General features: G+C 54.5%; 1 long non-coding RNA gene across 1 annotated transcript; it reads left to right on the top strand.

Annotated features, from left to right (window-relative positions):
* Positions 1-1,991: 1,991 nt before the first annotated feature.
* Positions 1,992-10,877, top strand: LOC122365681. The gene is made up of 3 exons (XR_006253781.1): positions 1,992-2,378; positions 8,417-9,702; positions 10,074-10,877. It is a non-coding gene; the product is annotated as an uncharacterized LOC122365681 (long non-coding RNA).
* Positions 10,878-12,709: the final 1,832 nt, after the last annotated feature.

Genomic DNA, 12,709 nt, shown 5'->3' with positions numbered 1-12,709 from the left:
AAACAGAAAATGCGCCGCCATTTGAAAACAAAACATTCAGACAAACAGCAAGTGGCGCATGCCATGACGGGGACAGCTGATCAACAGGACAGAAAGTTTTCCCTTCTTATCAGCCGGGGTAACTTTGAGCACAACTTGGAAGTACTGGAAGCTGGAAAGGGGAACTTATGTTGAAGAGGAGACCCAAGAAGCCCGACATACCAGTCACCAAGTTCCTGCCATGTCCTGGATGCCTGGCGTTTATGTTGCGTGAGGACCTGCAGCAGCATCATCCAGTTTGTCCTGCAGACAACATGGACAGTCTGGACAACGCAATGATCACCACCAAGGCGGAAACCTGCTGCGCAGGTTTGATCCAGGAGACGTACCTGAGTTCGTAAGGGAGATACGAGACAAAGCTATAAGGGACGTAGTTTGTGGCGACAGAACGTTGGTGGCATATGCCAACTACACCGTAGAAAGCAAAGGAAAAAACGAAAACCACTTGAAGCCAATAAAAACCAGAGTGACCAAACTAGCCAAAGTTCTCCTAGATGTACGGACAGGAAGAGTCAGCCAAACCTCACTATGGATGAGCTTTGTGACGCTCGATACTTTGACGACATTGTGCATGTGACAAAGCAAGCAGCGGGATACAGGGAAGGCACTAAGCTGACCCCACCAACGTTCCTAGTGCCTACTGTGCCAAGAACAGTGGGAACTGCGTTGGGGAAGGTTTGCCATGTACTACTGGGCGTCAGTATGCGAGAAGGAAACACGGAGATGCAGAACCGAATCTCCATCTTCAAGAGACTGCTAGAAAACGAATGGGGCGATAAAATGGGGCGCGCCTCACTCGAAACATTGAATTGAGAAAACAGAACGCAGAGAAACAGCTGCCAACCACCGAAGATATGAAACGGCTACAGAACCACCTTCAGACCAAACTGGCATCCACGATGGAGTCTGTGAGTAGAAAGCCTAGCGTCAAGTCATACAACACCTTGGCGTGCGTAACAGCCGTCAGCCTCATGGTGTTCAACAAACGTAGAGGTGGAGAGTCCATGAAGATTCGTGTCCGTGATTACACTTCAAGAGCGGCGTACACCCAAAACGAGACAGTCGTCAATTCGCTATCAGACTTGGAGAACAGATCATGGACAAGATGTGCCTGATCAAAACGCGTGGCAAACGTGGAAGGACTGTGCCGGTTCTCATACCACAGATGGAGAAACGGGCGATCGATCTTCTGGTTTCTCTCCGTGAGTCGGTGGGTCTGCGTGATAGTGTACCAGAAGAGGCGCTCTTCTCAAAGGCTCCGGAAGGAAGACTCGTAAACGGGTGGTATCAGCTGAAGAAAGAATGCAGAGATGCTGGTTGCCGAGACATAAACGCCATCACTTCAACAAATATGCGCAAATATCTAGCCACGATCGCCCAGATCATGAACCTATCAGAAATGAAATGGATCAGATTGCCTCACACCTCGGACACGAATAAACCGTTCACAGAAAAATTATCGCCTACCGGACAGACAGTAGAAACTCGCGAAAATAGCGAAACTTCTTCTGTCTACCGAAGAAACGCTTGGAGCCAATCTCGACGATGAGTTGCTGAAGGTCAGTACCATTTACCATTCAGAATACGTAATTTGTCTGAATAACGCATAAATAGCTTGTTGGTAATTACCGGTTGTTCTTATTTATTAATTTTACCATTCTCAGGAAATACATGTAATTGTAAACGCTAAAGCAAGCACAATTGAGCTGGATGTCACCGTGTTTTTCGGGTCGGCCCCATACATGTCCGCTTTAATTATTGTCGTTCTGTGCTTCAAAACAGATGTGCACCGCATGTCAAATCCTAGCATGTACACCAGCATGCGTGGCCTTGTCCACTACACCCGCGCAGCCCGTGGAATGAAAAGTGAAATTTAAGTGAGGGCCCATTTTCGACGCGACGATTTTCGACCCCGAGGCATCAAGTGCTGCGGCTTGTTTATTCAGAAGCTGTTCTTATCTCCGTAACTGTAACACATCTGATTTACATACAATAGTTGCGGCCCAGTAACACTGTCCGCAGTTCGTAAGGTATCGAGATATTTATCCTTAGTACTTTCTGTTGTGTACTTTCGGTTGTGTTTGCTCTGTCACACTGCCACCAGCGGTCCTCGTGTGCCCTATCACTGTGTTGGGTCATAGTGTTTTGTCTGTGTGGCCGCCAGGAGCGTCAAATGCAGTCGGCGCTACGGCTGGCCGTGTCAGCGACCCACCTGCTCGGCCACGGCCAACAGGCAGCCGGCTCCGACGTCAAGTAGGCGCTACGGTTCCTGACGCCAGCAGGAGCACTTGACCAGCAGCTCACCGCCACCGCACAGGACCTGGCACAGCTCGGCACAGGTACACGATCTTATTGATCTGATGCTTCATAACGCTTGTCATAGTTTGTTTTCACCTTCGTGACCTTTACTTAAGGTAAATACTTAAGGTTAATACTATACTGATAAGTGCACTGATTGTTTATGTGTCCCTATTAAATTAGATCATGAAATGAGAAACTTTTACTGTTCGTGTGAATCGTGATCGTTCACTCTGATCCAGCACGGCAGACCAAAGTGTTCGTGTAATCGTCAAGTTCACTAATAATTGCGTATCTGATCGAATCGTTTCATTAACCGGAGGACCAAAAGAGTTCTTTGGTGAATGTCTATTTCTTGAATATTCACCACACAATGCACGTTAATCGTATCGTACGACGCCGGCGCCGTTGCGCCGGCGGAGCCGCGTCGCCGTCGTCGTCGCGTCGCGAACTGCCGAGCCGGCCGGCGTCGGGCCGGTCATCGCACACATGTGCCCCAGATGACCACGCGGGCCCCAGTACACCACGTGGGCGGCGAGGCTCGGCTGAGCCCGCCGATCGCTGCCGTCTCCTCCACGGCACAGTACGTTTTCTCTCAAACATGGCCGGCCCGAATTTTCGCCTCGCTCGCGGAAATTCTAAACGTAAGAGAGAAAACATTAGCGAAACAACAAACAGCTGCTCGCAGGCAGTGTCTCTGTCTGTATCGTACAGCAATAAACGACCACTAAAGCTAAGACTGTAAACTACGTCGGCTGCGCCGCGCGTCGGTCCCGATCTAAGGCTGCTACACTCTAAGGCTGTAAACTTCTAACTCGTACAAGACCAACCGGCTAAATGAGCCAGGAGCGACACTGCGACAGTGTGAACGCTGGCGACTGTCGGACGGCTCACAGCTGTTGGCTAATGGCTAAACACCAAACACAAATGACCGGCGCACAGAATGAACGACTCATTCTCGCACACGCACACGTTAACACCGCGAATGGCGGACGCAGTAAACACTAATAGATGGCCAGACTCCGACACTACTCGCCGGCGGCACAGAGGGGTCGTAAACGACTCACCTCAGTCGTCTCACACGCGCACATTACCACTCTGAGTCCATTTACTGTCCGTCACCGTCGCGCTCGAGACGGCAGAGACCAGAGACCGACCGCCTATTCCGAATTTCCGACCAGTGGCGGTGGCCACTAACACTTTGACCACCTGCACTCGGCTGTCGGCGCCAGGGAACACGGTCACCACTCGCTCCAATAGCCAGTGCCCGCGAGGCAGGTTGTCCTTTGTCACCAGCGCTAATTCGTCGAGCTGCACGTCTGCCGGGTCTGCGCGTCACTTCACCCGTGTGGTGAGCGTCCGGAGGTGCGGCCCGGGGCCGGCTTGCCCACTTGGAAGGCTGTAGGTCACTCGTCGGCGTCGGCGCTGGCTGGGCTGACCGTTTCCGGCACGGCATGCAGGCAGGTGTGTACCGCTCCGCAGCGGCCCTGCCACTGATGACCCAGAATTGGTGCCGCAGGTGAGTCAAAACGTGCTCTGCGCCAGAATGGGAGAGCTTCTTGTGTCGATCGGTGACTATCAGCCGAGTGATGTCTCCGCGTGCAGGTAGAATCACCCGGTGCTTGACCTTGAAGTCTAGCTGAGCGTGGCGCAGCTGGCCCCCGACTCTTAGAAGGCCGCTCGAGTCCAGGAAGGGGTTAAGCCGGTGCAGCTGGCTGTTCGGGGGAAGCCGCCTTCCGTGCTGGAGAGCGGCGATATCATCGCCGAAATGCTCGGCCTGTGTGCTGAGCAGCCAGACGCGCTCAGCTTCTCTCAGCTCTTCAGCAGTCAGCGGTCCCGTCCGCCGATCAGCTGCTGCCCGGCTGCGGCTGTTGTAAGCGAACCTGCGCACCCACGCTGTCACACGCAGCAGCCTGAGCCACGATGAGAACCGGCTGGGGTTTATGGCCGGCTCAGCTCCCCTGATGACGCAGGCTGGTGCTCTCATTTCGGCCGTTTCCTCGTCTCTCGGGCGCTCTGTCGGGCGGGGCGGCGCGGCGGGCCGGTCCTGAGGACGGCGCGACAGGACGGCGCGACCTTGGCCCCACTCTTCGCCCGGTGCCACCTCAGCCACCGAGCAGCCTCGGCTGCCTATGTTCGATGAGTTCAGTGACCCTGGCACGTTTTGCCATCGAGTCACTTCCGAAGCGTCCTGGGTTTCCTCGCTGACACGGATATGGTGCACGTCCTTGTTGACTGGCAGGTTCTGGTACGGCGCGCGGCCGGTGACCGTCCAGCCGAGCAGTGTTCTCACGGCGCACGGCGCACCCGGTGGTCCGTCGATCACCTCACGTGCCACGATCAGTTCTATGACGTCAGCGCCCAGAAGTACTTCTACTGGACCTCGAGTCGCACTCGGCAGATCCAGGTCAGCGAGATGAGGCCATTTGCCCTTCTCCCGTGACCAGTCCATGGCGTGATTTGACACACTCAGCGTCGGCGTCGTTTGGGCGTTCCGTATTTCGTGACGTGTGCCACCGCTGCTGACAGGCTCGATCACGAAGGACACACGGCATGATCTGAGTTTCACTTCCGTTTATGGTACTCAGGACCGAACTGTCAATGGGTCCAGAGATGCCGAGACGGTCGCTCAGGCCTTCGGTCACCAGCGTTACCTGGCTCCCGAGGTCGAGAAGCGCGTGGGTCGTGCAGCGCCCAGCAGGACCATGCACCGTTATCGGCAGTGTCTGCAGCAGCACCTTACAGGGTGGCTCGACCACCGCAGTGCCGACATGTTTCACTGGTGACGGCGCGCTGCCGGCAGCACTGCGCCGTGGAAACACACGGCCTCCGTTGTGCAGAAGCGTGTGGTGACGTTTTCCACAGTTCTCGTGTCCACAGTTTGTACCGGACGGGCACGCGGCGCTGATGTGACCTCGCGCGAGACAATTGAAGCAGAGTCCGTTACAACCGGCAACCTCTGCTCTCTCGCTCGCTGTCAGCTGTAGGAACCTGTCACAGCGCTCTACGACGTGTGTCCCCTGACAGAATACACATGCGTCCTCACTCGCGACCGGCGCTGCCTTTATTGCACTAATTTTCTGTTTTACGACCTCTCGGGGCGCGGCCGGCGCTAGCGCAGTCGCGTAAACACGCCGCTGCCGGCTCTCCCCACTGTTGACCTCGGCCTTGGATTGCTGGTGGCCCGTCAGGGTCAGGGACGCACGCCCAGCAGCCACGTAGCCGCGCAGCCAGCTGTCCAGGTCGGGGAGCGTGGGGCGGACGAGTCCGTTGTGCACAGAGTGCTCGCCCCATTTCAAAGCCAGCGCAGCAGGAAGCTTGGAGATCACGGCTGTTACATTGGTGGCAGCCGAGATGTCCGCGTCGTAGTGAAGGCACTGTAGCACACGAACCGCGGTGCGAAGGTCACGTGACAGCTCTGTCACAGCCGACATATCACCATCTTTCACCGGCCGCGAATCGAGCAGTTTTTTCATCGTCGCGTGAATGACCCGTGCAGGGTCACCGAACTCCTCCTCTAGCTCACGCATAGCCTCACCGTACAGAGAAGAGTCGCACAACATACCGCGCACTGATTCCTTGGCCGGCCCGGTGAGATGAGCCTGGAGATAGGTCAGGCGCTCGACGTCAGTCAGGTCGTCTCGATCGTGCACTAGAGCCCTGAACAGCGCGATCCATCTCGGCCATTCCAGAGCGGAGCCGCTGAACTTATCCAGGGTCACTCGAGGCAGCTGTGGAGTCGTTTGCTGTCTCACGGGCTGTAGCGGACGTCGTGCTTCCTGCTGGTGACGGTCGTCGTATGGCTGCGCGCTCACCAGTTGTCCGTACTGGGAGGACTGCTCCACCCAGTCCCGGGTGCGTGAGGACCTGTCACCCGGCTGCAGCGGCTCACGCAGCTGGGCGGCTGGCTCACTTGGAGCTGCGGCAGCAGGCCGAGCTAGAGCCTGACGGTCGACGGCAGATGGCTGGTGATCATACTCCTCCTCCTCGAGCAGCTCCAGCTCCAGCTGACGGCGTTCCGCTTCGTCGGCGAGCTGTTGAGCTTCGAGAGCTGCCCGCTGTCGTGCCAGTTCCGCCTCTTACCGCGCCCGCTCCGCCTGCGTCTCCGCCTCCTGCCGTGCCCGCTCCGCCTGCGTCTCCGCCTCGCGACGCGCCCGCTCCGCCTGCGTCTCCGCCTCTTGCCGTGCCAGCTCCACCTTTGCTGCGGCCGCTCGCTGGCCCTGCTCCGCTGCGAGTTTGCTCAGCGCGGCTCGGCGGCGGGCTGCGCTGATGGTGGACGACGCTGCGCTGCCGAAGGTCTCGCTGCGGGTATGGCATGTCCGCGAGCTGCGCGTAGATTTCGCGTCACACTGTGCGACCGCCCTTGCGTCCGACCTGGCGTTCGATTTCGCGTCGGATTTTGCGTCTGACATCACTCCTTCACTGCACTCGCGTCCGGACTGTACGTCCATTCACTCACTAGTTCACATACATCCGGCCCGGAGGACCAAAATGTTCGTGTGAATCGTGATCGTTCACTCTGATCCAGCACGGCAGACCAAAGTGTTCGTGTAATCGTCGAGTTCACTAATAATTGCGTATCTGATCGAATCGTTTCATTAACTGGAGGACCAAAAGAGTTCTTTGGTGAATGTCTATTTCTTGAATATTCACCACACAATGCACGTTAATCGTATCGTACGACGCCGTCGCCGTTGCGCCGGCGGAGCCGCGTCGCCGTCGTCGTCGCGTCGCGAACTGCCGAGCCGGCCGGCGGCGGCCGGCCCGGCGCGTCGGGCCGGTCATCGCACACATGTGCCCCAGATGACCACGCGGGCCCCAGTACACCACGTGGGCGGCGAGGCTCGGCTGAGCCCGCCGATCGCTGCCGTCTCCTCCACGGCACAGTACGTTTTCTCTCGAACATTTACCAAAAATACAGTCAAAGAACTTCACGAAAAGTAAATTCAGCTTGCCTAAAACGCAATGTTTTTAGATGACCTAGGTTGTACAGACACACAAACCCACAGACATACAAACACATATCAGTGACCTTGACCTAACTTGACCTGAAATGGCCTCAGCCAGCCAAAACCTAGTCGGATAGTGTAACAAAGAGGTTCTTGCTGGCTTGGCACCACAATACGTCAGCGTCATCGGTATATGATAAGCAGCGCACTTGATATCCAACGGTGACCCCAAACAGCAACATTTTTTGTTTGACCTGACCTGGAAGGTCACTGACTGACCTGAGAAGGTAAAACTGTGTATCATTGGATTCGTCTCTTCCCAAAAAAATCTTTTTAGTCTTTACCGCGAAGCTCTATCTCCAGCAGGAACGAAATGGCGCGGGGGTGGCAACCCCCCCCCCCCCCCATGTGCGTTCTAGGATGGGAAAGTGGCATGTGCGGGCGAGGGTTAAATTGCGTAGTTGAATTCACATGCTGAACGAACTTCATCATCGGAACTTGTAGATCGTATAACAAAATGTGACCCGGGTTGCAATGTACAGTACATTCTAGGTATGTCAAGGCGTTAGTGTGACTGGTTAGTCAATCTGGTTGTGAATTTATCGTTGGTGGGTCCAGTGAATAATTATCAGCTTGTTTACTTTGTGTCTCTTGTTCTGGTGTAATTGCCTGCATTATCTCTAAGTCATTCGTTCCATAGATATTTTATCTACATGAAGATGCCCATCCAATGTCGAAACACTTTATTTTCTGCCGTCTGACTGCTTTACACTCGTGATCGATGGTATCAGCATTCTCCTTGGTAGAAAACGAGTAAAATGAGATGTTCAAAGGTCATCGACCATCACTGTCGTCAAAATATTTCAGTAAAGTCGTACCCTATTTCGTTTTCGGAAACCTCCTTCGGGGAAATAAATCCAAAGTAAAGCTAAATTTGTCAGTTAAAAGTCGTGAAATCAAGCTCGCACGATGTTTCAGCTCACATTCCCTAACTTGAATTCCTCCAATGAAACGGCAGGATAATAAGCGTCAGGGCATCTCTATGTATATAAGACCTCTATGATCCGTTCTACATGAATGGAAAGATGTGTTCTGGAACAAACGTTGATATTATATCTCTTGATTCACAGGCATGCACATTGACCCAGCAGTGGTGCAAGAATGCGAATGGCAAGCTCTGCACTGATTCCTCCGTTTTTAGCATTAGTGTTTCGCGTAACTTTCCGTTAAACGGACGGGGCCGCCGCCGGCCCCGGCCGCCGCCGTGCGAGTCGGCCGCCGCGCCGCTACGGACGACTGGCACACGCCACAAGTGTGATGGATTTTCGGCCAACGCGGCGACACCGGCGTAGCGTTCAATTGGCCGCGCTGCCCTGACGCTCCGGTGACGGACAGGTGGACCGAGGGCGCCGCCCGCCCATCCCTCCGGACCAGGCCAGGCCGGCCGATCTGAGGGAGGTAGGGAGGAGCCGCGTGGCTGGCCGAATGGACGGCCGCGCCGGGCCATTGTCACTGATTGTTGGCCATTGTCACTGATTGTTCATTGCCGCACCGAGGTCCGGCGATGTCACCGGAATGCCGCCACTGGTTTGAGTTTCCGCGAAACCGGCTTGCCCAGAGATGTTTGTCACTGGCATTGCTATGTGCTATTTGTGATGTTCATATATACCATTCCCGTTACGGAGTACATATCTTGTTTTGAACGTTAAGTTCCGATATACGAACTGGCCGTCTGAAAAAGAGCCGCACGTGCACGATGCTTGTAGATATTCCTGACGACCACGAACCGACCACGAATCAGAACTGCGCCTCTCGTAATGGGAGTGCGAGTAGTTGTTGCGAGTTAGAGCTCCTTGGCGAGTGGCTGACTCTGAACTGACTGACTAAACACCGGTTAGCTGTTTCACCAGCAGTCCCAGTGGAGGGAAGTAGGCCCAGGCGAGCAGGGTGTCGCAGCGTAAGTCCGACGATGGCGGCGCAGTAGTCGAATGGCGTCCACATTTAGCCGACGAAGGCTGCGCTGAGCGCCATACCCGCCTCACCTTATCTCCGAGTCACGTGTTCATGACTGACACGGGCAACCATACGGCCCGTCGTTGCCCACGCGCACCCCAGACGGGGCCGCCAGTCGCGGCCCCGGACACGTCAGTCCCCAGATCTGCAGTGATGTCGCCCGGCTCTGACGATGGCGCACAGCCGCCGTGTCCGCGGTCTCCGTCGCCGCCGCGGTATGCGGCGCTGGGCGGCGACTCGTACATGTCGCGGTCTCGCCATTGGGGGCCGAACGATTCGCGGCTCCCGCCGACCCCGCCGGCGACGAGTTTCCTCCGGCGAGTCCTGCGCCGTCTGGCGTGGTCGACGCTGCCCGGGAGGTTCCTGGCTGGCAAGCTGCTGCTGTGTCTACCGACGCACAGAGGTCAGTAGCTCCGGTGCCGGCCCTGCAGTGCTCTGAGAGAGCGTCGAGACCGCCTAACCGATTCTGTCCCTAATTAAGGTCTTTGTAAATATGTGTTCATCGTGCATCGTTTGTGATGTGAGCCGCGTGATCAGCTGCTAACTGATAATTTTTACTGCGATTTTGCTGTGGTCGTTGCTGGCGAATTGTTTAGTAATGTCGTGGCAAGCTGGTTGGGGACGCCCGTCTGGCTGTTCTGTTGACGGAACGCGCCGATCGACATGGCATGCAGCCATCCAGCGCCTCAAATCGGCGAATCTGTCCAGCGTGGTCTCAATGGAGTGCTGAGCGGTGCTAAAGGACATGGTTATTTTCATGCGTTCTGTTCACAGTTTTGTCGTGGCTGTGCTGTCCGCGGCCGTGCTCCACGGTTGCGACGTCTGCGGCCAAGCTGCCCGCTGCTGAGCTCCGCGGCCGAGCTGCCAGCGGCCGTGCTCTGCGGCCGTGCTCTGCGGTCGTGCTCTGCGGCCGTGCTTCCCGTGGCTGGGCCCTCCGTGGTCCCGTGATCGTGGCCGCGGCGAGGGTGCCGCGACCTGCGCGATGCCGTGCGCTGCAGTGATGGCGCCGCGCACTGTGCAGTGATTTTGCCGAGCGCTGCGTACGCGGTGGGTGCCGCGCGCCGCGCTGTTGAGCGTGCCGTATTCGGACGGTGGCTGCCGCGCGCAGCGTGGTGATTGCTGCGCTCTGCCATGAGTGCCGCTCACTGCCGTGGCCTGAGTGCCGCGCTCGGACGGAGTGCCACGCGCCGTTGTGTTGCGTCGCCTTCTGCCTTTTGATATGTGCTATCTCCGAATTTAATGTTGCTTGTTGCCGATGTTCGCTTCTTTTCGTTAAGAGGGTCGGGTATAGTCGGTCGATTTATTCGCACCGTTTGATTTCGTACCGGCTTCTCTTCTGTTTCTTATTGTTTTCTGCGATGTCACTTGTCCGATTTTATATCTGATTAATTCACGTCACTTAAGTATTTATTTTATATTGTCATAATAACTTACGGCGCTGTTCCTTTATTTTCTGTTTAGTTGCAGCCCTAGTACCTTAATTTCCGATGTCTCTTCGGTTTGTTGTCGCTCGCATGTTCAGAGAGTCCTGGTTGGCCGGCGCGAGCGGCGGTTGTGGAATACAAGCTCGTCTGTGAAGGTTGTGTGTCGGAGCCGGGTTGGCGAGGCGGGACCCGTCTACATTTCAAACACCATTGCATTTCTCTCATCAAGACGCGTCGAATGATGAATAATGTGACCTCAAACATAGGCGCGGGAACCGGGGAGGGGGCAGTAGGGGCAGCTTGCCCCCCCCCCCAACTCTGGGGCCGTGGGGCCGTGTATCTTATGGTCAGGGCGCGTGTTTGAATTTATTTTCGGGGGTTGGGTCACTTAACTTGACCTGGTGACCTGACCTTTGATGACCTGGAGCTAAAATTTTCAAAGCCTGTACGGAAAAGACGTATAATAAGCTGTACCAAACCGTTTTTGAGATGTCAGCGAAAACCTGGGGGGGGGGGGGGCGTGAAAACGCCGAGCGGGTTAATGAACCAGTAAGACGCCTTTCGGGGCGATACGCGAGCGAGCAAAAGGATGAGCCCTGCAAGTGCGAAACTGAGTGGGGGTATTTCCAACTGACTTTTGCACGGCACCCTGCCAACCGGTCGCTATCGGTGTATCAAATCTGAGCACAATCGGTCCAGCCGTTCCTGAGATCTGGAAGCGGCACCCTCCACGTGCGCACGTGTAGTACACTTCAACGTTGGTCGTTGACGCATTGAAATACATTGCCAAGTTGCTCATAGGTACTCAGAATTTTCCGCCATTCTACGAAAGCTTGCTTCGCTCGCTCCGCTGGCTCGCTTGTAATAAAGCACGTAAAAAATATGTCAACTTAAAGTGCAATTTAAAAACAAAAATGTACGTCCACCTATGCACTACATTTCAAAGCAAAAAAAAAATGTCCACTTATACCGTTATCTCAAGACAAAAAAAAATATGTCCACCTAAAAGTACAGTCCACCGAAACGCTTTTTTGCACCCAAATTCGACCGGCTACCACATCAAAACTAACCGGCATAGGACAGCGGCCAGTTGATATTTTCTTGCTACCTACCTGACGTGTGCTGCCATCTAAAAGTCATCCTCCCAGCATGCGTAGTTTTCAAGTCCACCGAAAGACGAAATACGCTAAAGTCCACCCATCCCGGAATTTGGAATATGTGTGTAATCACGACTTGCGACTGATGTGATAACAAGGTACGTCAGCCGGAGGCAAATTTTGAAGAAAAAATAAATGTCTCGGGGCTCGGATATAGCCGGTATGTTCAACCTATCGATACCAAAATTGTGTTTGGCGACGAGCTTAGGAAATGGCATCGATCATATCAATGTGAACTCGAGCGACTTGACAAAAGAAAACACAGTAATTCGTATTCGTTTCGGGCTACACTGAGGTAAAAAATTGTTAAAAACCAAATATTTCGGCTTTATTGAGAAGCCTTGTTCACTGGTTTAAAATATCAGTGTAGCCCGAAACGAATACGAATTACTATCATTTACCTGAGGAAGATCAGAAATGACACTTCGTCAATACCTAAAAGAAAACACACTTGTGCAGTAGCACGTGTGTCCTCGCCGTTTCAGATTTACTTTCGTTTACCGTTTTCAAATACATGATGAGCCTTTCTATTATTTGGTCATCTACATGCCTATGTAGGCAAAGCCGAGGGTTCCGCCATCGGGAACTGTGGTAGTCAGGATGCCTAAAAAATTGTTTCTGAGTGACTATATGCAAACAGATGTGCATTTTGGGTCCCTCCATTCCTAAAACCATGGCGGAGCCGCCGCAGGCTGAACCTTTCTCTGTCATTTTGACACCTGGCATAAGTCAAAAGTCAGCATGGCACCGACACCACACCCAGTCACTCTCTCCGTCCGTGTCATTTCCGGACGCTGCTGGCCATATAATGAGATGCCTGACCGCGGCC

The sequence above is a fragment of the Amphibalanus amphitrite genome, unplaced genomic scaffold, assembly GCF_019059575.1.
Source record: "Amphibalanus amphitrite isolate SeventyFive unplaced genomic scaffold, NRLGWU_Aamphi_draft 000757F_arrow, whole genome shotgun sequence".
Lineage (NCBI taxonomy): Eukaryota > Metazoa > Arthropoda > Thecostraca > Balanomorpha > Balanidae > Amphibalanus > Amphibalanus amphitrite.
Note: the sequence above shows the minus strand (reverse complement) of the source record. Positions and strands in the feature narration are given on the sequence as shown.